This window comes from Zalophus californianus, chromosome 17 (assembly GCF_009762305.2).
Source record: "Zalophus californianus isolate mZalCal1 chromosome 17, mZalCal1.pri.v2, whole genome shotgun sequence".
Lineage (NCBI taxonomy): Eukaryota > Metazoa > Chordata > Mammalia > Carnivora > Otariidae > Zalophus > Zalophus californianus.
The window spans coordinates 41,741,575-41,765,240 of record NC_045611.1 but is presented as its reverse complement, the minus strand read 5'-3'; the positions used below and the strand labels follow the sequence as shown (position 1 = coordinate 41,765,240).

At 58.0% G+C, this 23,666-nt stretch overlaps 1 long non-coding RNA gene across 2 annotated transcripts; it reads left to right on the top strand.

The window, feature by feature from the left end:
• Positions 1-439: 439 nt before the first annotated feature.
• On the top strand, positions 440-23,142 carry LOC113935333. Of its 2 annotated transcripts, none has more exons than XR_003524024.1 (3): positions 440-561; positions 19,401-19,507; positions 22,563-23,142. It is a non-coding gene; the product is annotated as an uncharacterized LOC113935333 (long non-coding RNA). The 2 variants fall into 2 exon arrangements; XR_003524023.1 differs by lacking the exon at positions 440-561 and adding an exon at positions 13,797-13,926.
• The last annotated feature ends 524 nt before the right edge of the window (positions 23,143-23,666 follow it).

The window sequence follows — 23,666 nt, the reverse complement described above, 5'->3', positions numbered from 1 at the left end:
CCCCCACCAGCCAACCCTACAGGCCTCCCGTTAACTCCCTTGTATTTGGAAAGCTGGGACCTCGGTGAGTGCGGTGGCCCTGGTGTCCCCTTACCGGTGGCAGGAGAGCACAAGGATGTGCTATGCGTCTTGGGGAGACACCTCCTGCCCCTTTGCCCACCCTCCGTTCCCCAGTGGGTCATCTCAACCCTTGGCCAGACAGCTGGTTCCCATTTGCCCGAGCTAGCTCGAGCCCAGGAAGTGAGGAGGGAGGCTGCCCTCCACCCTGTGGGGAGGCCTGATTGGGATCCCGGAGGGGTGAGGAGGGGCCACAGAAGCAGGTGGGAGGAGGCCTGGGCCGCGCTCACGCTTCCTTAGAGCTGGGTCCACCAGCCGGAAAGAGCTCTGGAAACAGGCCTTGCTCTTCCCCTTGCTGCCAGGAAGGCCAACGTGAGAGTAACTCAAGTTAATGAGCAAACTCCTCAGGCAAGGAAGGCAGGCGGCTCTCAGGCACCCCCGCCTCCCTGCTCAAGCACAAGACAGCAGTTGGATGCCCCCAGCCGAACCAAGGGAGGGCAGCAGGTATGGAGAGAGGCCAGGAGGCCTTAAATCATCGGTCGGCCGGGCTGGGTGCAGGGCCTCAGCAGGAGGGAGGGCAGCCACGGGCAGCAGGCGACTCCCAGGGGAGAGTGGTGCCGTGTGGGCACGGGCATGGGTGCAGGGGTGTGCGGTGTGCGTTCCAAACCTGGAGCTGATTCAGAGCCTTGTGCTGGAGGAGCATTCATGCCCAGGAGGGGTGAAGGGTCCTCCCAAGAGCAATTCCCAAGTTCACCAAAGCTGGACCTCTATTTGAGGAGTGGTCTCACCTGGGAGAGGTGGAGGCCTGTGAGTCACGGGCCAGGCCCCTGAGCCCAGGGGAGGTGGGGATGATGGCTCCCAGCCTGAAATGTGTCAGAAGCGCGATGAGCATCTTGAGTGATGCGCAGTTTATGTAATTACGTGGGGCAGTGCTGCTCGGGGTGTGTGTGAACCAAACGAGAAAGAAGAGCAGCGTCGTGCCTGGATCTTCTACCTCCCTGGCTGCACCCCAGGCTCGGAGAGAAGCCCTGGGTCTCAGGACACGTGACAAGACAGGGCAGGGGCGGGATCAGCACCTGGGCTCCTATACATGTTGACCAGGGTGGGGAATAGTTTGACCCTCTCCACCCACAAATCCACCCAGGGGAGTGAAACGCTCATGTTTTCCTAAGACTCTCTTCTCTGGCTTTAGTCCACGACACCCTCCCCCTCCCCCGCCTCCACCCAGCATTCCTCAACTTAATTTACTTTAGTTTTTTTAATTTTTAAAATTAAATCAACTGCATATTGTTTGGAACATCTTGGAGATTTTCAGAAATTGGAATGGCATGTCAGAGACATTGCAGAGCCAGGTTTGGGGGCCCACATGACCCACCCCCCATCTTCACGCATCAGGGGATGGGAGACGGCTGCCTTTGGCGGTCTCGCTGCTTTCTCTATGAGACAAACCTCTGCGACTGGTACCCCCAAAGCACAGTGGTTTGGAGGCACCTGCTGCTGGGCGTGGTGAGAGAGCCAGAGAGCCAGGGTGGGACTGGGGCCTCAGTGAGCCTCCACTGTGGAGCTGCTCCCAGAACTCAGGTCCCGATGCTAGTTACACAAGGGCTTGGCCTGCATTCCCACCCACCGGGGGCGTGAGACCGTGTGTGTCCTGGCCTCGCCACACACCTGCTGTGTGACCAGGCGCAGGTTTGGCAGCCTCTCTGTTTGAGCATGTCTGAGAGGTGTGCCAGGATCCCCAGAGGCAAGATGATGAATGGGTGCCCCTTCAGAACAGAGCAACCACAAGAACCTGATCCCAGGACGAGTCACACCGAGGAGGACCAGGACCAGGCCTCCTGGAAGCCAAGAGGGGAACATGAGTCAGAAACAAAGTACCCGCCTGCCAGCCAGGTCGCTCTCCTGCCCAAGAGTGCTCAGGGGTGGGAGCCAGAGGACTGTAGGACCCAGGCGTGGGTGATTCCTCTCCTATCTCTGGAGCCCAGCTTCTAGATTCTTGCCATCCAGGTCATAGGTAGTGCTGGTGGGCTGGACAGTGAGGGACATTAATGCTCCTTGGCCCATGTCGGAGGACCCCAAGGTGGTGCGGGCATCATCAAATCTTCTTCGGCTATGGCAAAGGGACATTCTAGCCTCCCCTCCTCCTTAAATCCTCCTACCCCAGCCAGGACTAGGCTGTATCAGCCAGCTGGTCAATGAGTCTCCCCCAAGTACCCTTGAGAGCCCAGACTGGAGACCAGCCATAGAACAGGGAGACTGGGGTCAGAGGAGAGAAGAGGCACAGTATCTAGGAAGAGGATGTCTCCATCAGCACTGAATCAGAGAGGGACAGAGGCCTCCCTCACCCCACCCAGCCATGCCACTGCACCCCCAGTTGACTGTGGAGGGACCTGGGGAATGGCATTCTGCTCTCTCCCAGTGACTGAGCAGTAAGGCCTACAGGAGGAAGAAGGAACAGGAGGATGCAGCTGGGGGTGAGCTGCAGAGGCAGAGACAGGCATGAGTTGATTTTTTCACCCTTTTCTTGTGTCCTTTGCTACACCGAACTTGGTATTGTATGGCATCGTGGCCCTTGGCCAAGAACAGACTGGGTCCAGAATATCCCATCGGTATCTTTTGAGCTCTGGGTTGTCTGAAACATGGAGTTCTATCACCAAAGCATAACTGACCACTAAATGGTTCAATGCATCCCTTCATGTATTCATTCATTGGTTCCAGAAAATTCTTACCTGTTAACACTTAAAATACTGCCTCTACTCCATTTCCCCTCCCTCTCTGCTCCCTCAGGGATAACATTAAACATATGTTAGACCCTCTCTTCCTCCTTGGCTCATGTCATCTCTTCCATACTCTCCTTTTGTCTCTATGTGCTACATTGTGATAATTTCTTCTGACTTCTCTAATTCCCTAATTCCTTTCTCAGCTGTGTTAACTCTGCTGCTAAATCTGTCCATTGGGTTTTTGACTTTGGTCATTGTAGTTTTCATTCCTAGAGATTCAGCTTGATTCTTTTTTCCAGATCTGCAATGTCACTTTTTACAGATTCCCATCTCCTGCAAGTTATTTTTAAGCATGTCTTATTTCTTTAAACATTATTTTCATAGTTCTTTTATAGTCAATAATTTGAAGTCTTAAGGGTCTATTTCTGTTTTCTGTTGGTTCTTCTTCTTTGAACTCATAGTGTCTTATTTTTCTTATGTGTCTGATCATCTTTGACTGTGTGCCGGTCATCGTTTTAGAAAAGAAAATGTTTGAAAGAAAAATTTGAGATTTAGGACAAAAGCACCTTCCACCAGAGAACATTTTTACTTGCTCCTGCCAAACACTGAGGAATACTGCTAGTCCAGAACCACCTTAATCAACCTGAAGGCTTGAGTTTCCCTGGCCCATCCAGATGAGACTTAGATTGCAAGATTGTATGAGGGCTGGTCTACTTCTGGTTCACCCTTATCCTGAGGGTGTAGCCCTTTGGAGTTCCACATCAATGTGGGATGGGATCTTATTATATGCCCCACCTGTGTGTGCCCTGGGGTTTGATATCTATCTCTTTCATTCCACGAGGCTGTCAAAATAGAATTCAGTCTCACTGGAATCGGAAAACACCTCAAGAAAAAAAAGTGGCTTTTCTTCCTGCCTACCCGTCTGGATTCCGTCCCCCCCCCACCCCGCCCCGCCCCATTTTGGCCTGGCAATTCCCTTTTATACTGTCAAGCCTTCAGTGCTTAGAGTATATATATATTTTTTAAATTTATGCAGCATTTTTTAGCTGATTTTAGTGCAAGGTAGGCCCAAATAATCTAGTCTGCCATCACTGGTAGCTGGAAGTTCTCCCTTTAGTCACTCAGTGAGTATTTTGGAGTGCCTACTACGTGCCAGGCACCATGCTGAGGTGGAGAAGGAAACCAGACAGACAAAACGGGCTCTTGGGGCACTCACAGACTCTCTAGGGAGACAGACTATAAACAGACAGTTATTCAATTGATTAGTTCATTCCAGTTGTGATGCATACTGTGAAGTAAGGAAGTCCAGGGGTGATGAGAAGGAGTCTTTGCCTGCTTTGTGGACTCAGGGAAGTTGTTCTTGGGAATGTGACTTTTAGGCTGAGATCTGAAGGTCGTGCAGGGATTTGAAAGTCATTGGGTGTTGGATTGAGAGAATCCAGGCAGAGGGAGCAGCGAACACAAACCTCGGAAGTGGGAAGGAACATGACATTCTAGGTACTGAAAAGTGTCCAGTGTGGTCACAGTGCATGGAGCAGGGTAGGAGGTGGGGGACAAGAGGTAAGGCTGGAAGTCAGGTGCATCAGACTATCAGGCTCTCACAAGCAGGGTTTCAGACTTTGGTCAACATCCCAAGAGCAACAGTGGTCACAGAGGGCATTGGGGTTGGGCTTGCTTATTAGGATCACTGTGGAGAAGTGTGGCAAGTGGATTATAGTGGGCAACAGGGCATTTGTGAGGCCAGTGAGGGGGCTTTAGTGGCACGGAGGTGAATGGATTCAAGAGATGTTTACAAGGTAAGAAGACTCACCACCAAGCTTGACCACAGAATTGTCCCAGAATGCCTTACCCAACCATGCTGATTATTCTTCATTTGCCCCCTGGATCCACACTGTACCTAGTCTCTGCCCTGGGAGTCTGGCTTGGGTGGGCCACACCAAGGGCCTCCTGTGCCTCTAGCCCCCTGTTGGGTTTGACCAATGGGTAGGCACCACAGACCAGAGGGAGGCGAAGGGAGAGATTGGGTGTTCCTTCTCTACTCTCTGCTTGCTTTAGCACCCCAACTACATGCCCCCCAAGGCTACAGTCTCCGTTGGTTAGCCTGTCCTCTGCCCTCCGTGGGCCCAGTTCTCATGGGGCTCTGACAACCCTAGTGCCTTGCTTTGGCCCTTGAGCCCCATAGTGGGGACAGTTGCTGCTGGGGCTAGTCTCTGGAGACCTCAACATCCCTTCTTGATTCCTTCAACCCTCATCACACCCCCACAAATGGTTCCTTTGTTAACATCCCTTCACTGGAACCATTAGGGGTGAGTTTGGTTTTCTGCCAGGACCCCGAGTGATCACTAAACTCAGGGGGCGGTTTATGGTTTGTTTGTTTGTTTGTTTGTTTGTTTGCTTTAAAGAATCCGTGAGGCAAATCTGTCTGAGAACCCTGGAGGGGGGGCCAGTCCCTCGTGACAGCCAAAGGGGTGGTGTCAGAGCCCACATGAAGGCCCCGCTGCCGTCTGTATTCTGTAAACAAACACCCGTGTGTGTGCACAGCAAGCCGGAGCCAAATGACAAACATGGCTGTGACAATTTTATAGAGCCCCAGTATCAGAAAGGACAGAGGTAATTAGGAAAATTATAAACATAGCTGGTGTCTTCTGTCTGGCCGCACAATCCGGGTGTGTGTCTGCTGGGGTGCTATTCAGCACCCGCCTTCAAATTCTGGTTACAGGCATGTCTTAGAAGATGTGTCCATGTGACTGAGGCTGAGGGCATCTGATTTCTGGGGTGCCTGGTGCCACACGTGGTTCTGGGAAAGACCCCAACTTGGCTTGGCTGCCAAGCTCCATTCCCTCCCTCTCCTCTGCCTTTCACTTCCCCACCTCCTGAGAGGAAGTTCGTTTCCCTTCACTTTCACTTTGGAGATGTGAGCTGCGAACACAAGCATCTACTCAGGGGTTGACAGATGCCAGAGATTTGTGTTCCCAGAGCCCTTGGGTTCATTCCCTCTCACTCCCTGCCTGCCTCCGGGCTGGGGCCTCAGACGCAGAGCTGAGTTCAGGGAGGAAAATAAAACTTGACCCAATGGCTGAGGTAACCTGGATGGGTGGGTGGTCGGTCAGGGAAGGCCCCCCGAGGAGGCAGTGTTCAGTGGAGACCAAGGTGTCGAGAAAGATCCAGGCACTCAAAGGGCTTCTCCAGGTAGAGAAACAGAACAAGGTCCCAGGGGAAGAATGGAGTGGCTGGGGGAGGGGAGGGGCAGAGACCACCTCCTGGTTTGCTTGAGACAGTCCTGGTTTACTCCCACTGTTTCAGCAGAATCGTTGATAACATCCCTTTTGAGCCTCAGAAAGGTCTCTGATGGCTTAATAAATGACACGGTTACCCTACTTCTAGGGCACAAGAAGAAATCTAGTTTTCATATATTTCAACTGCAATGGGAAGCCATTGGAGGATTCCAATCATGGGAGTGAGAATACCAGACTTTTTCCTTCATTCAGCAAATATTGGCTGAGTGCTGGTGTCTCCTTCGCTCCAGCACACAGCAGTGAGCCACGCTCAGCACAACCACTGCTCTCCAGGAGCTTACATTCCAGTGCTAGAAATGCCGACAAACACCAAACAAAATTAACCGATTCTCTGCCGTTCTAGGTGCCCTCGACAGGTCAGGGTGCCCCGTGAGACAGAGAGAAAGACGAAGGCAAAAGAATGCCATGCTGGCTCGTTTTCTAAATTTAATCATCGGAACATCATAAGCTACTTCCCATGAAGTCTGCTCCCAAATTCACCCTTGAGGGTGATCGCCACAGGGAGCCACATAGAGTGTGGGTCTCACCCACATGCCCAGGCTTCAGTGGTTAGTGAGCCCGGCTGTGTGCTGGCTGCTCTGACTGGGTCCTCCTGCCAGTCTAGGCCTCAGCTCTAGCTAACCGGTCACCCACACTTGTAGAATCCCAGCTCCAATGGCCTGAGCAGAGAGGGGCACGTGATGCTGGCACATCTCACCAAAACTCCTGCCTCTGTGCCCGGGACTCAGGCATAGAGCTGAGTGCAGTTGGGAAGACAAACCATGAAGGAGTGTGGCTTCAGGCATGGCTGGATCCATCAGCCAGACTATGTTATCGAGAGTCCTCTGTCACCCCTGCCATCCTTCGTGTCAGCTCAGTCTCCTGTTGGAGGTTCCCAGTAACTCAAGGCCTCCAAACTGACACCCAGCAACCCAGAACAGAGCCCCAGTCTCTGAACGGTTCCATCTAAAGTCCTGGAATTGGATTCTGTTGGACCATAGGCTCATCACTGAACCAGCCACTGTACCCAGGAGGATGGAGGAGGCAGACTGGCCAATCCTGAGTCAGGCTCTCACCACCCCCGACCCCCAACAAACAGTTTGGAAGAGGGTCAGCCCCACCCACACTGCATGGAACGAAAGCAGGGGAGGGGAGGTTCTCCAGGGAAAATCTGGGTGCTGTGACTAGAATGAGAGAAGATGAGGCAGGCAAAGCAGCAGGTATCCGCTGTGCTGGCCACTCGCCCTGGGAAGAAATGGAACCTGTGCAGAGTGAACCTTCTTTGCCATTGCTTCCAAAGGAAAAAGCAAGTCCACGGTCCTGGTGGAGGAAGGTGGTAAGTTTCTGGAATCAGCCAATGTGATTCAGATCCCACATTTGGTCCTGACTTCTGCCCTGCCCCAGGCGGCCAGCAGTCTCTCCCGACGGGCAACATCAGTCCCCTGGGCCCCAGGCTGTCCACCGGATCTGTAACTCCAGCCCAAGGAGGCGGGGCTGCAGGGGACACGGAAGAGACTGCAGAGGGGATCTAGGCAGAGCCTCTCCCTCTTGGTCCCACCCAACACCTGCCTGGGAGGAGATAAGGGGTTGAGGGCTATAAACTGAGGCCTCGGAAGCCAGGGTCCTGCTCCTCGGGGGCCTCTGGACCTCCGTGGCCCTGGCCCTTCTGAGTCCTCCAGCCCTTGGGGTGGGGATTCTGCCTCCTGGTCCCTGGGACCAGAGCTGGGCGGAATGGTCCTGGGTGGGGGGTGGGGCTTGCTGGCCACAGGGGAGGTTAGGAGAGGACTCCTGCCCTTCTGGCCTTGGGGAAGGCTTCCAAAGGAACAGGTTGCCCCTTGTACCCCTCATCACCTATACTCAAGGATGCTGCTTGATGGTGGGGAAGGAGAGCCTCCCGCTGAGCATCAATGGCAGGCATATGCTCTCTTAAGTCTTTCCTTGTATCCCGTCAGTTGCTCCGGGGCTGGTCCCACACCAGCCAGTCCATCGGATGTGGGGTGGGAGGCTCTCCGAGGACCTTTGGCCTTTACCCAGATTCTCAGACTGTGAATGGCGTTGGCGGGCGAGGGCACGACCCACCATGAGGCCACCACCCTTCACAGCCTCACTCCGGGCCCCGCCTAAAAGAATGGGCGGTGAGGTTAGGGAAGGAGAAGGGAGAGGTCTAGGAGGTGAGCAGCGAGGCCTCTTCTGGGAGCTGCGGCGGCCCAGGCTGGTGAGCAGGGAGCCCCGCCAGGGCCCAGGAGGAGGGCTCCCTCTCAGTGTCTTCATGCCACAAGATGTAAAATAATCCCCTCGGCTCAGAAAAACACAATTTTATGGCTGTCTGACTCATTTCCCACAAAGCTAGGTTCACCCCCCCCACCCTACCCCACGTGTAGAGCTTTTGTTTTGAAAAATAAAAAATATGTTGAAAATTTCAAGATGACTTTTAGCCATAAATAGTTCCCTTCCTCACCCTAGTCCCAGGCCCCCCTCACCTAATTTCCCAAACACTGGCTGCCAGAGCCTTGAGGGGGACCCAGTCCAAGTGGGTGTGAGATGACTCTGGGCAACACAGCCCCCAGGGCCGGGCCAGCAGATGCCCGTTGGGCACTGAGATGGGCCAAGCGGCCCTCCGGGGAGGTGGGCCTCCCTGGCATCTGCTGCCATGCCCCTGATTCTTCAGTTTTGGGGTCCCAGCTGGGCCCCAACAGCACCACCACCAACTCCTAGCCTTGTATTCTCTCCAGGCCTGGGTCCCTTTCCATAGCTTCCGAGATGCAGGTAATGTCCACTCGTGGCTCTCCATCCTGACACTCTAGGCGAGGGGGGGGGTCCACCAGGTGACCTCAGACACCCAGCTGGGACGTACCCCCAGCTCCTGCTGCTGCATTGCTCCTCCCCAGGTCGGTGAGGAGTAGCGCCAAGTCTCACTACCCCTGGAACACCACAAGGGAAGCATAGGGGTCCTCCGGTCCCCCAGATACATCAGGATTTTCGATTGCCTGCCACATACTGGGGCTTGTCCTCCTAGCTGCCCCTGACTCTGCCATTCCTTTAATTTCCCAACAATCCTGGACCATGGGTACTGGCAGCCTCGTTTCTCAGGCAGAGAACAGCGGCAGACAACACATGACCCGTGTCAGCTGAGGGAAGCCTCATGCTTCCTGCTGACTCCCTGACCGCCCAGGAAGAGCACCCATGTCAGAAGCCCAGGGCTCAGATGCAGGGCCACCCCAGGAGGTCCCAGTTTCTGGCACGTGGCATGGACACACCTGGAGGACACACTGGCCTCGGAGCTAGCCTCCCCTCCCCGCTATGCAGCTGCTGCAACTTGGTGCATTCAAGGCCCTCCACGCTGCACCCAGGTGGTCCACACGCATCACCACCCCACCCCCCCACCCCCCGTCTTCCGAGACGACAGCCTCTGGAAGCCTCCTAAGGGTCACCAAGGGAGGGGCAACAGCCTGCAGCCAGGCACGGGCACCAACCAACACCAGCATGCATTGAACTGGGAACCCCAGCCAGGCAGGAACCTGCTACTCCTGAGCCAGGCACCCCAGCCCATGGACTCAGGCTCCTCAGATCCGGGATGAGACAGAGGCCCCATCCCTGACTGTAGTGAGCCCCACTGGGGTCCATGACAGTGAGCCTGTGGGCCTCTAGAGCAGGGCCTCCAGAGAGCTGTCCAGGCCGTAGGTCTGCCCAAGGTCTGCTCTGGGGTGCACCCCAGGTTCCTGGCTCCCCAGGGCTCTAGACTCCCACCTAGAAGCAGGAAGTAGCTGCAGGAAGAACAGCAGGAGGGCGGGGGTGTCTTACTCTCAGGGGCTCTGCCAGGAGGACCCTGGGGGGAGCTGGGGACGGACATGGAGGGGTATGGATTGGGGTCCCCCAGGCTGGCTGGGCCATGGGCATCAGGGGAAGGGCCAGAGGTGATCTGGACTTCCTTAACCGCGAGAAAAATGACTCAGCTAAATTGAGGAAGATTTCCGTTTCGGCAGACTACTTTTTCCACTATGGTAAGAGCTTTTACCCACAAGCTCCAGAGGAGCTGGGTACCCCAGAGAAGGGTTTGGGGAGTTTCGATTTGAATAGTCAATGCTGATTCTTAATCATTATTTTGAAAAGATAGCTCTTGGTTTTCCAGCAGGTGGCTGGGTCCTGGGGAGCGAAGCCAGTGTGTGTGTGTGTGTGTGTGTGTGTGTGTGTGTGTGTGTGTGTGTGTGTGTTTGCAAGCAAGTGCATATTTGTGCCTTGAGGACGCTGGGGCCCAGGAAGAGGGAGATTTACCGGAGTGTTTCCCTGTGTCTGTTGGCAGGCTTTGCCCAGGTCTGCAGAAATGACCTGGATTCTCCAGCCCTCTGAGCCTGTTGGCCTGAACAGGGCTATGGACTGCCTTGATTGAGGGCTAAGTGTGTGCCACGCAGCAGGCTGGGCACTTACCCACATTACCCCACAGCTCTGGGAGGTGAGGCCCACTCCAGATATTAGCGGAGAGTCCAAGAGGGAAAAGCCCCCATCGGACACCTGGCCAGATGTGAACCCAGGCAGCCTGTCACTGCTGTAGATGGATCATTGTCTGCCCTCCCCCCTTCCCCCCCTACCACCCTTTCTCCAGCTCCTGGCATCTCCTGACACTGCCCAGAGTCACCTGCTGTAGCAGCTGGCAGCCCTGGACCCAGCGAGGGCCAAAGGCTTCTTTCTAGGGGCCTGGCTCAAACCCCAGCCCATCAGTGATCAGAAGCTGGGCCTGGCCCCCGTTGGGGCATCTCCACTGCAGCCCTAGTTCCCACTGTGCAGCCCAGCCCCTCGGCGAAGGCAGGCTGGGTGGCAATGGGTCCTTCCAAGAGTGGAGGGCCCAGCCCTGTCCCTGCAACTTCCAACCGAAAGAGGATGAAGGCCAGTGGCTATGGGCTCCCCTCACTTCTGGTCCAGCCCAGGAGAGCTTCCTGGAGGCAGGTGCCATCAGGCTTTGGCCAGGATGGCAGCAGTGAGCTCAGTGAGGGCCCCTGGCACAGTGACTGCCCAGGCTGGAAGGTGCTTCTCCCATCCCACCGGATGGAAGCCCTCGTGTCTGCTTCCACTCTGGCAAGATCCACAGCTATGAAATGTTCCCTGTTTCTTGCTCCCCCTTATGGGGCAGGCTCTTCCCTGAGGCCTCACTGAGGGGAGACAGGATGTGGGGTTTCTCTTCCCACTGCACTGCTGGCTGGACCTGGCTTCTCCTGGGGGCCCCTCCACATCCTGCTTCACCCTGACTCCTGCTCTGAGCGGTGCTCAGTTTCCTAACCTGGAGGGAGGAGGGAGTCCATAGCTGCCCGGGGAGTTGGGGGTGGGAAGGAGCCTGGGCCCAGGCTCCAGGGATTTCAGGGAACAGAACTGGGCCTGACCAGTGTGGCCCTGCGGCTGGGGCAAGGGTTCTGCCTGGGGCCAGGACACGTGTCCTGGCTCCGTGGCCTCCCCACGGCCCAGCCGTCTGGCCAGCCTCCAGCCAAGCAGCAGGGGCTGCAGCAGCTGGGGGAAGAGGCAAGGCCTGCAGCCCCCCTGGGTTGCTGGCAGTTCCAGGGCAAAGGGCGAGAGGGCTGTGGCCAGAGTGGGGAAGCAGGGCAGGGAGCAGCTTAAGATGAGGGCCCAGTGGATGACCGTGGGGCTTGAGCTCTGGGACCTGGCCCCTTTCTCGTGTGCCCCTTCCAGGAGACAAAATGAAAGCATTAGAGAGAGGAGAGGCCGGGAGGCAGAAATGGGGAAGGGGCTGAAACAGCCCACGGCCAAGGCAGGGAAAGGAAGGGGAACAGAGAATGAGAGCAGCAGAAGAGCCACTTGGTAAGAGCTCCTACCCAGCCGGTCCCACTGCTGGTGAAGAACGCAGAGGCCCAGGGGTCAGGAGGTGGGGTTCCCTCCGTATTACCCCTACTCCCTGCCCACATAGAGGGCCCCTACCTTCCCCACCCTAGAGCTCACAGCAGATAGTGATCTGAGAGCATGTCATGCTTGTGGCGTGCGTAAGCACGTGTGTGTCCTTGTGTAAGAATGGTACCTACCTGTGTCTGAAGCCCCCTGCCTCTGGGACTCACGACTGCCCACTGTAGATGCAACTGGACACCACAACAAGACCCTTCCCTGAGCCTGGCTCCATGAGGCCCACGAGGCCAGCCCTCCTTGGGGGCCCTAGGGAGCTTCAGCGGGGCTGAGTCTCTGCTCCTCCAGAGGCCCAGGTGTCCTGCCCACCCTATGGTGGAGCAGAGGAGGCGACCCTTTCTCCTCGGGTCATCCCCGCCCAGTGGTCCTTGGGCTCCGAGGAACCATCCAGTCTCAGGTAGACAGAGGGCCCAACTGACCAGACACTGTTGACTCACAAGTGTGCAGAACCAGCTCCAGGCTTCCACAGGGGGCAGACACTCAAAGGGCTCCCACAGTGGGCCACAGAATGTTTCTTGCATGCAAAACTCAGTGTGTGTGTGTACACGCAAGCACAAACATTCACATTCGCTCCCTTGCTGGTGAGGTCTGGCCTGTCTGCCTCAACCATTTACCCACCATCTCCTCATCCAAAACCCTCAGTGGTTCCCAAGGGCCCAAGCTCTCTGACTGACACCCCCTGGCCTGGCCCAGCCCTTCCCCTCTCTCGCATTCACTAACTGCGCCCTTGAGCCCCTCACTGCTGCCAGGCTGGCTTCCCTACCAGCCCTGTTTTTCATTCCCGTTTTCAGTGCCCATGTGAGCAGTGTGTGTACCTGCTGCTACTGTGTGTGTGTGTGTGTCACATCTTCTTTCTGTGGTCTGAGTACAGTGCGATAAAGTGTGAATGAAGGAAAAAACCCATCAAGTGCCGCTTGGAGCAGGAAAGGCACGTAACAGCTCTTGTAATGGAAAAGCCCGGGGTGGTACCAGCTTCAAGCACTGCTCGATCCCACTTGTGGAAATCCATGCTCATGTATCAGCTCTGCTTTCCCTTCTGTCCCCTTGCCTTCCCTGAAGGCTCCCAACAAAGTAACCACAAGGTTCACATTCCCCTGCATTGCCACTTAGGAAAAAGAAAACCATCTTCCCCTGGTATTTCCAGCAAAAGTCTCAGGGCTGACATCCATTGGCCATGCCCAGGGGCACGTGACCCACTTCCAGAGGGGGAGAGGGCTGGTTCCCCAAAGGAACACCAGGACGGCCCCAAAGGAAGGAAGTGGAGGCTCGGCAGCCAGGAACACGGGGGCACACCCGATGACTGTCCATGAGTCCCTGGGGTGGGCTGGGACGTGTGTTGTTCCTGTCCTCAGTCACCCCAAATGGGGTCCAGAATCCTGGAGCCGGCAAGCCCTGGATAACTGTGCCATTTTTTTAATTGTACAGATCGGGAAACTGAGGCCCAGAGAGTCAGGGCACTGGCTAAGGCTCGCACAGCCAGTTAGGGCAGAGGTGGAGCTAGAACATGGACTTTTTTTTTTTTTAAGATTTATTTATTTGACAGAGGAGAGAGACAGCGAGAGAGGGAACACAAGCAGGGGGAGTGGGAGAGGGAGAAGCAGGCCTCCCGCTGAGCAGGGAGCCCGATGTGGGGCTCGATCCCAGGACCCTGGGATCATGACCTGAGCCGAAGGCAGACATTTAATGACTGAGCCACCCGGGCGCCCCTAGAACATGGACCTTTGATGGGTGATCCTGACTGTCGCCTGGGGCCCTCCATGCAGCCGGGGCTGCGCACTGGAACTCCTTAGCTGGCCTGCGCCCCAGAGTCTGACCCATCACACATATCCCAGACTTCAGAGTCCACAAGAGTGACAGCAAGTCCCATTCCGGCCACAGAGGTTCAGCATCCATGTGCTGCGCTGAGACCCCGGATGACACACTCCATCGCGAACCCCCAATCCAAGAAGAGGTGCTGGTGCCCAAGGCTGGAGGTGGGAGACGCGTACAGAGGGACTCAGGGCTGGGGTGGGAATAGGAGATCGGCTGACCCGGGGCAGGCCTCCAAGAGGCCCAAGCGTCCAGACCACTGGTCATTGCTCCAGCTCTGCAATGAGGAGGGGGAAGAAGGGCTGGACCACAAGGCCAGAAAAGGTCAAGGGGCAGAGAGGCCATGAGGGGCCCAGCAGCCTCCAGCAGGCTGCGGGACGCTTGGCCAGAAAAGCCTGTTTACTCAGAGGCCCACGAGGTCAAGGCCCAGGCCCAGGGTTAATTATTAACGGCCTCGTGGCTGCCCAGCGTGGTGTGGCCAGAGCCCGGAGTCCCGGTACCACCCCCCCCACCCCCCCACCCCCCCCACCCCCCCCCCACCCCCCCCCCCCGCCGCCACCGCCGCCGCTGCCGCCCCAGAGCGCTCCCCTGGCCTGGATTTCCCAAAGCACTGACGCCCTGCAGCCCCCAGGGACTCTTGTACCCTCCTACCCAACTCAGGACAGGCCTGTGCCCGAATCCTGGGGTCCCCCTGAAGTGGGCAAAGTGGGGGCCCCCAAGGTTCCTGTTCACCTCCCACAGCCCAGCTCCTGGGTTGCCACGTGCCGCGGGGTGTGCGGGGGCGGGGGCGCAGAGGAAACCTCTTTCAGAAGGAGGATCAAAATGGACATGAGGGGTCAGGGAGAAGCCTGTTTTTCTGGCAGGGGACAGACTTGGCGGCAGTGCCCTTGGGGACAAGCACCTTAGGCCTGAGCTCATGGGGGCCCCGGACTGGAGGTTCTCTGTTGGGCACCCTGCTCAGGGACAGCTGAATTCCACGTCGTGGGCCTGGTTCCCACCACCTCCCAGGAGAGCAGGCCCTGCTCCCATGCCCTGGGGAGAGCTCCATCCCTGTCCCGGGAGCTGGTGCTGACAGACGGGCTGTAGCTGCATTAGCAGGCTTGGGCTGCAAATCCCCACTTTGTCCTGCAGATTAGGCCCTCACCGCAGGCGGGCTGGCTGCCCACCTTCTCCAGCCTCCTGCGCCCCACCCCCTCAGCCTCCTGGGCCCCCGGGGCAGCCTCGCCCTCAGCCTGACCTGAGCCGGGGCCTCTGGGATGGGGGAAGGCTGGGGGTGTTGGGTTCAGTGGCTCCTCAAGGGGACGGGGCTGAGGGCCCGGTACAGACTCCACCAGTCCACGTGGCCCAGGACTCTGCATTTCTCACGAGCGCCTGCTGGAGCCAAGGCTCTGGGTCCTCCTGGAAGAGCCCAGGCTTCAGATGTCCTCCGCAGGACAGAGCTCTCCTTGGACTTTTCACTCACTTTTAGACTGACACCGTCAGCCTGGAAGATTTTCACATTATCTGTTGAGGCTTTGGGGGATGGGGCTGGTGGACGGGTAAAGGGCAGGAAGGACCAGATAACCTGGGCCGGTCCGGTGGAAGAGGGGCAGCCGGTGCCTGGGGAGGTTGGAGGACAGCCTTCGCTTAAGCCTCGCTCTCTGCGGGGAGTGTGGCCTCCCCTTCACAGCTATAAAGGGGGCTCCAGGCCCAGCCCCCCAGCCCCCAGCCGAGCTATGGCTCCAGCCGTTTGGGAAGGGCTTCAGGGCATGGCCTATGGGTTTGCTCATGGGGACAGCCTTTCTGTCTGGCCTCTGGAAGCCCAGCCTAGGCAGGCACGTGGCCTGGTGGCCTTGGACACCATGGGGCACTGCACAACCCAGGCCCTTCAGCGTCCACTTAGGACCCGACTGTTCCCTTTTCAAGGCACCACTTCTACCCAACCAGGAAATCCTGAAAGAAGGCTGCCCATCCCTCCCTGAGTCAACACTTGCTGCGAAGGAGGGGAAGGAGGGGCGGGGAGCAGGAAAACAGGCCACGGGACTCTGCTCCAGGAGTGCAGGCCACATGCGCACACACACTCACCAGCACAGATAATGCACACAGGTGTGCGCACATGCACACACATGGGCAGATGCACACACACATACTCACGGCCCCCCATGCCGCTCACGGTCACACGCGCGCGCACACGTTCAGGCACAGATGTGCACACACACGAGCACACACCTTGTCACCGTGCACACACACACGTACGCATTCAGAGTCACACACGACCACACGGACCCATGCACACCCAGGCCTTCGTGCCCCCAGGAACTACTCTGAAGCCCCCACCCGGGCTCGCAGACACAGACCCACCTGCACGCACACTGTCGGTGCCCTCCCTTGTAGGCACCAGCCAAGCCGCGCCCAGGAGCCTACTCCCGGCACCCCCAGAAGCCTGAGACCAGGAGTGGGTACTCAAAGCTCACACAAGGTTCTGTCTTCGGGGCCACATGCTGCCCAGGGTGGCCTGGGGCCCCTGGAAAACGGGGGCCGGGAGGAGGAGAGGAAGCAGCTGACTGTGGAGGGGTAAAGGGCTGGGGTTGGAGGTGTGGGGGGCCCTGCTGCAGGGGGCGGGTTGGGGGCACTGGACCCAAGGCAGATGCCCGTTTCCTATAGATCCGCAAGGCTAGACAGACCCTGTGGCCCGGGGCTGGGGCTGCACACCGTGGGCCCTCAATACGGAGTGGTTAGGTAACAGAGCAAAGGCCTGGTGAGGGTGAGAAGCTCTCTGTCCCCCAGGCTGGCGGGGCCCAGGGAGGTCCCTGCCACCCTCTGCCCGCCTCGCCTTCTTGTAGCTGAGAGCTGGGCCCAGGTGAGCCAGACTGCCTGTGGTTCCAACCTCTGGGAGGCGGGCAGGCAGCCCAGGGACGTGCCCACACATGGCTCCCTCGCAGCCGCACGCCAAGCCAACGCCAGAGTCAGGCCAAGAGCAGCAGTCTCAGGGCCTGCCCACCGCCCACGGCCTGCCCAGCCTTCCGCGCCTGCTCCGGCAGGAGACCCGGCCCTTGCCTCCCCTGCGGGACCCAGACTCCCGTCCATCCGCTGCCCTCCCCAGAGCCTCCTGTAGGGTCCCGCGTGGTCTGGCCACCCTCCCCACCTCCACGCTCATCACTCTGCCCCTTTCTCGGGGCTGTCGCTCAATCGGCTTGCTCCTGTTCCGGGACTTGGCACCATGTGCCCTCTGGACCTCTGTGTGGCTGGGACCTACCACTACCTCCCCAGGGAGGCTCTCCGGAAGCAGCCCCCAGTCACTGCCCAGGCACACTGCCCTCTGCTACGTAACCAGTTCCTCACGCTCTTCAAAATGGCCCTGCTCTTGGCCTCGCGGGCATACCCATCATTCTGCTTCCCTGTTAGTTCCACGAGGCGGGAACCATGTCTGTGCCATCAACAGCCTGCACAGGGCCTGATGGGCAGGTCACTGGTGGTCCACCAATGTTTGTTGGGTGAAGGACTGACTGAGAGGGAAGCCCACCTGTCAGAGGTGGGGGCAGGCCTCTACAAGGCACATTGGGGCCTCCTGGGGCCCATGGGTTCACTCGCATCATCCAGGCAGGCCCCACTGAGTGGGCTAGGGCTAGGGTTAGGACTCGGACTCACTCCCCTTTGCTCTTCATGAGATTAGGCTTGGCCCTGGCTTCTGTCAGCAGGGACAGAGAGGAGACCCTTGTCTCTAGTTCCTGGACTTACTGTGGTCCCATAATCTGGCAACTCCTACCTCTGCACCTTTGTCTAGAACATTCTGATGCCTGGAATGTGTCTTCTGGCTGCCCTGACAATCTTTCCATTGCCCTAAGGTACAGCCAGCCCCCCGCTCCAGCCTCAAAGCCCCCACACCACACACAGCCCTGAGGCGGCACCCTGCTCTCCAGCCAGGCCACACCCTTAGCCGGGAAGTAACGAGTGCCTGTGAGTGGCTTCTAGGCAGTCTGTGGGTTTCTCTGGAGGTTCTCACCACCTTGGGCTGCTTGGGGGTTGATGAGGGCCTGGCCAGAAGTCAGGAAGGTGGGGGTTGGGCAAGAGGTCAGTGAGACAGGTCAGAGGACAAGGAGTCAGTCAAGAGATGGGAAGGGGGGGCGCCTGGGTGGCTCAGTTGGTTGATCGACTGCCTTCGGCTCAGGTCATGATCCTGGAGTCCCGGGATCGGGTCCCGCATCGGGCTCCCTGCTGAGCAGGGAGTCTGCTTCTCCCTCTGAACCTCTTGCCTCTCATGCTCTCTATCTCTCATTCTCTCTCTCTCTCTCAAATAAATAAATAAAATCTTTAAAAAAAAAAAAAAGAGATGGGAAGGGGTAACTCCAAACCCAACAGCTAAAGGCTTAGTTAACTGGTGAGTTGGTTAGAAAGAGGGTTATTTAGCCTCCTCCTTTGTTTGCCCCCTTCATTTGTGGAGCATACACTGCATCTGAAGTGGGGGGGGGGTCCCAAGGAGGACTGACCAGGCCTGTCTCAGGCAAGGTGGGGAAAGCATCCTCAGTTCTCACCCCGGACCACAGGTCCCAGACCAAAACAGGCTTGCCACCTGGCTTTGCACAGCCGGGGATGGGTAACGTTGATTTTTTTACATTGTTTTAATGGTGAGAACAAGTCAAAACAAGAATCATACTTCATGACGCGTGAAAATGATGTGAAATTTGTCACACAGTCATGCCTGGTCGTTTACAGACCGTCTGGGTGCTTGTGCCCTGCGATGGCAGGTGACGGTCACAACAGTGTCGGAGTGGCCGAGAGTGGGGTGAAGAGCCCTTCAGAAAACGGGGGTGAGGATTTGGGGGGGTTACAGTCTGTCACTGGGTGATGTGGCTGTCCCTTTCTCGCTCACTTGTCGTCCTTAACTCCCGTAAGTAGGAACCGAGCACTTACTCTGTGCCAGGCATGGGGCTGCCCTGATTCCCCAAGACCTGCTCTCAAGGGCCACACACCCAGGGTCCTGGAGACCATTTGGGGGTGGGGGGAGCAGAGTCCAGGGAGCACAGAGGAGGGACAGGAAACCTGGCCTGGAGGGCATAGAAGCCTCCCTGGGAGGCGTGAAACCCCAGCGACATCTTAACATTTCAGCAGAAATTTGCTGGGAAGAAAGGAGCAGGGAAAAGCATTGTAGGTGGAGGGAACAGCTTTCACAAAGGTGAGAATGACGGGCCTAGACCCAGTGAGGATAGAGGGGAGCCAGGTAATGGGGGGCTTTGGGGTCACCCCTCGTCACCAGCCCCACCTCACCCCAGCCTGAGTTTGGCTCCAGGCTGGCAATGGTGCCTGCCAAGGGAAGGATGCCAGGATCTGGCACATGAGGCGGGGCACCGAGGGCAGAGGAGGGGACATCCTTAGGACCTCACTCTTGGCACCCTGCCCACCGCCAGGGGCTACCACTGCAACGGGAGAAGGCAGCTGGTGGGTGAGGTGTGGGGGCTTGGCCCAGGAGGGTGGGGGCTGCCGGGACTGGGGCCACCTGGTCCTGCCCCCGGCCCAGGGAAGTCCAAGGACCAGGAAGGCTGCCATGGGGCGGGGGTGGGGGGGGGGGGTGGGGGGGTGGGGGGGGGTGGGAGTTGGCAACAAAGGCCTATTCTTCAGAGTTTAAAAAAGTCTTAAAACCCGTCCAACTTTCTTTTGTTAGATGCTCCAGGACGTTTCCCCTTTGGAGGCTGCTCGAGATACCTGGCTGATAAAGGGCTGATTTGTGGAGACTTAATTATGGCCCCAAGCCCTCGGTGTAAACAATCGGTGAGTGTTTATTCGACTGCCTCCCCTCAGTGCTAATGGGGAGCACAAACCAGGTGCTGAGTAGTGGGACTTGGTGACCCCGGATTCTTGGGTTCCCTAAGCTGTCTCCCCTGCGGGGGGAAGGCAGCCAGGCCCAGAGTTTGGTGTGCGCCTCTGTAGTTTGGCTGCCCAGTTTGGGGTCCTGGCACCAGAGACTCCTGACAACTTGCTGTCCACCTGTAAGGGACAAGGATGGTCATCTGGCATTAAAGGGGAAGTCTGCCACACAGCAAGTGCTCAGGAAATGCCGGACAACCGTGCTGGGGAGGTGGCACTGTCCCGACTTTGACCACGGCCACAGCCCCTGGGAGGAAGCACCTGGATCCTCGGGTCCATCCCAGGCCAGCTGGATGAGCAGTGAGGTGGTGTGAGTTGAGGTTCTCAGCAGCCCTGCCCACATCTGCCCCCACATCCCATCCCCAGACCACCCAGGGGTGTTCACGAGGTGCCCAGGCCTGCATGTGGCTGTCCTTTTTATAGGCCTTACGTCCCCCGGGGATCAAGGTGGGTCCCAGTTGGCAAGTTTGAGGACTGCCCTGTGTACTCTCCCTGGCACACCCCAGAGTATCCTGCCTCCCACACCCTGGGCCCTGTGCAAGCCTGGGCCCCACACCCACCTGAGGCACCCCCTAAGGAGTCACCAGGGTCAAGTGAGCTCATTCCCTCACCCTGTGCCCCCAAGGATGGGCTCAGGGACTCGGCAAGACACAGCTTAGCTTCATTTAAAGGACAAACTTTGCTCAGGGCACTGGTCGGAAGGAGAGAGAGAGATGATGTCCTCTAGACATGCACAAAAGCATACTCACCCAGGGAGACCCACACACTCACAGACACGTGCATATTCCACAGGATCCCACGCACACTCCCCAGGGTATGCACACACCCGCACACTCCCCAGGCCAGGGCCCCACTGCAGCTCTGCTCCTGGTGGGGCCGTGGCTGCGTGAGCAGGTGCACCATGGACCAATGTGGTGCTGCCCATGAGCACCTGTGTCAAGTTCCAGGACATCGGGGAGGAAGCAGGAAGAAGGGGAGGAGAAGAGATCCTCCTGGTCCTCTGTCTGAGGCAGGAAGGGGATACAGTGGCTGCTCAAGGTCAGTCCAGCAGGATCCAGCCCACCTTGGCCTTGAGCAGCACTCACACCAGAGGCTGCATCCAACGAGCTGGAGAAGTTTGTTCAGGGAGAACTCTGGGAAGGGCCAGCTCACACTTCAGTGGCCGCACCACATCCAGGGGTGCAGAGCCCCTCTTCCCCTCCCTGTCTAGCTCTCTCTTGGACTGGGGTGACCAGCCCCCCACTGGGCCTCCAACTGAGACCAGCAAGCCATTTTGAACCATGATGAGAAGAGGAAGTTCCTGTGGCCCCAAAACAGAAACAGGAAGCTGGGAGGGGGTATATGGATAGGGAACGGGAAGGGGGGACACAGGCACCCAGCAGATGTACCCTGAGGACCCCAGCCTTCCTGGGCCCGGCATGCGCAGCCGTGTCTGGGCATCTCTGCCCGACCCCTGCACAGTCATCCTCGTCTGTGCATAGCTGACATCCACCCAAAGGGAGGATTCACTGAGCCTTTCTCAGATGCTGGCTAATTGTCCACCTGCCTGTGTTCAATTGTCCGTGCCTATCTGGGTCTATTGAGAGGGCTCCATGCATCTGCTGGAATCTTCCTTTGTCCACCCAAGCATTTGTATCTAGCCATGCACCTCTCCCTGGCCCCTGAGTGTTGCCTGGAGGACTCCCTGCAGGGCCGGCCTGACCCTCCTCCACCCACCACGTCCGTGTGATCACCGGACCACTCCCCCGACCGAGCACGCGACTGTCTGTCTCCCTGGACGCGAGTCGGGTGACTCTTAGCCCCGGCTCTGTTTCCCCAGCTGCCCTGTCCCCAGCCCTACCCTCACTTGGTAACTGCACGCAGGACTGTCCCAGCCCCCTCAGCAGAGGCAGGAAGCTGGGGCTCTGTCCCATACACAGGCACCACAGCCTCGCGCTCCCTCCTGGAGCAAGAATGTCTCCTCTGTGCTATGTGCGGTGGGAAATGGAGTGTCTGAGAAACATGCAGGGGCCCCAGCCCACCATAGTCCTGAACAGAGGGACGGCAGGGTGTAGAATCACACCAACCACCAGAAATGGGGAGTGTCCTGCCCACACAGGGCCCAGGCTCGGGTGGGTGGGGGTGTGGAAGGCAAGAAAGCAGGGCTCACTCCGAGAGGACATGGCATGTGGTTCCTCCCAGGTCTGGAGGCTCCTGCAGGAAGACTCAGGGGGTGAGTGGGCGGGGGCCGGAGCCAAGGGGCCAGAGAGGCAGATGTCACCAATTTCAGTTCTGCCCCAGCTGGCCTGAGGGCGCTTGGGACTTCCCAGGGTGGAAGGACAAGCTGGGGGGCCAGGCTACTCGGAGGCAGGGCTGGGTTTGAGGACCCCTTCCCTGGCCCAGCTGGGTGCTATCTGTGGGGGAGGCATCGGAAGTTCTAGGGAACCCTGGTGGGCGGGGCGTGCCCCCCTCGGGTCCCTCCTCTCTCCCTGAACCCCCATAGTACTGCTGCTAGTCAGCTCCAGCCTAAGAGTATGGCAGCAGCAGAATTTCTTGGCCTTTTTGTCCCCACAAAGGAAGACTTTAAGGGTACCGCTGCCCCAGGGGCATCTGAGAAACATTTCCAGAATGGGAGTGAGAGGGGCCAAGTGGATACCTCATCGGATGCCACAGCCTGAGGCAGAAACCACAAGAATCCCCCAACATGGCTCATCTTCGAGCTCCTTGAGCTCATCCCCCACAGAAGGAAAGTGGGGAGCAGGTGGGGCAGGTGGGTGAAGCCCCTTGCCTCTGCCTCGGCCCTCCCCTCTGGACCCGGCCAGGCAGGCGGTCAGCACCAGATCCAGCAGGGAACTGGGCCCCCGGGCGGGGAGCGCATCTGACTGGACCATGTTCTTGGGAGATCAGTTGTGAAACTTGCTTCAAACCCCCAAACCACAAAAACGGCCGATTTTCCCAGCCCTGTTCTCACGTTTCTCAGATCAGCCGAGGACTCTTCAGCATTTCCATCCAAGAGACGCCCGGCCAGCCGCCAGCCCCCTGTGGAGGGACAAGAAAATGGTGCAAGGAGACTTGAGCACCATGGAAACCCCTCCCACGTTCACAGGAAGCACGCGGCGCTCACCGGGGTGTCTGTAAACGTGGGGTCCGGGGAAAGGGCAAGGCGTGGGCCTGATCACAAAAGCTGGAAATCAGGACAGAGGGACCCTAGAAGCTGCTAGGGCTGCCTTGGAAGGAATATTCGAGAGCACCTTTCACAGGGGAAGATGGTACCTGGCTGGTGGAGGGTCAGAAGCCCGGGAACTGGGCAAACGCCCTTCAGTTTCAAAAAAGGTCACAGAGGCGTCCCCTCGTGTCTTCCCCCTAGCGCCTGGCAGACAGCGGGCGCACCAGGCCCGGGTTCTCCTTGTTCGGGGGCCAGTGAGAGCGGAAAAGCAGGCTCTTGCCAAGTGAGCACTGATCAGGGGACCCCCAAAGATGAACAGAACCCCAAAGAGGGACTCACCACTTTTCGCAGCTGGGTGGCGATGACAGTAAAAACCATCGTAGAAAAAGAGAAGCTGTTGGCAGGTGCTTGGGATGACAAGTTGCCTCAAAGCTTCCGAGCCCCATTCCCGCTGCCAGAAAAGCAGGCCCCCTCGTCTGGCTTGCCCGGCCGGATACCCGTCCACCTGCCCCCGGATGAAGCCCGGTGAGGCCCCTCCGCGTGCCGCCTGTGGGCCCTGCCCTGCCGCCCGCCTACCTCCTGTCCTCGCCAGCCACTCTGCCTGAGGGCCTGTCCTCTCCAGAGCCCGCTGTCCTCACCCTCCCCAGGCCCCGCTCCTCGCCCTCCTCAGCCACCACGGCTGCCTGTGTCCAGCCGGAACCTCCCTGTGGCTGGGACAGAAACCCTGACTCACATTCATTTCGGCGCTGATTCCAGAAGCCAGAGGTTGCTGGGAAAGACAGCCAGCTTTATGGTGCCTGCCCGTCCGGCCTGTCCCCTGAGCTATCGCGTTTCTTTCAAATGTCATACAAGGGGTGTTGGACGCGGCGCCGCTGTGCCCGGCCTCGTGCGAGCTGCTGCTGCCCGTGGCGCCCGGTG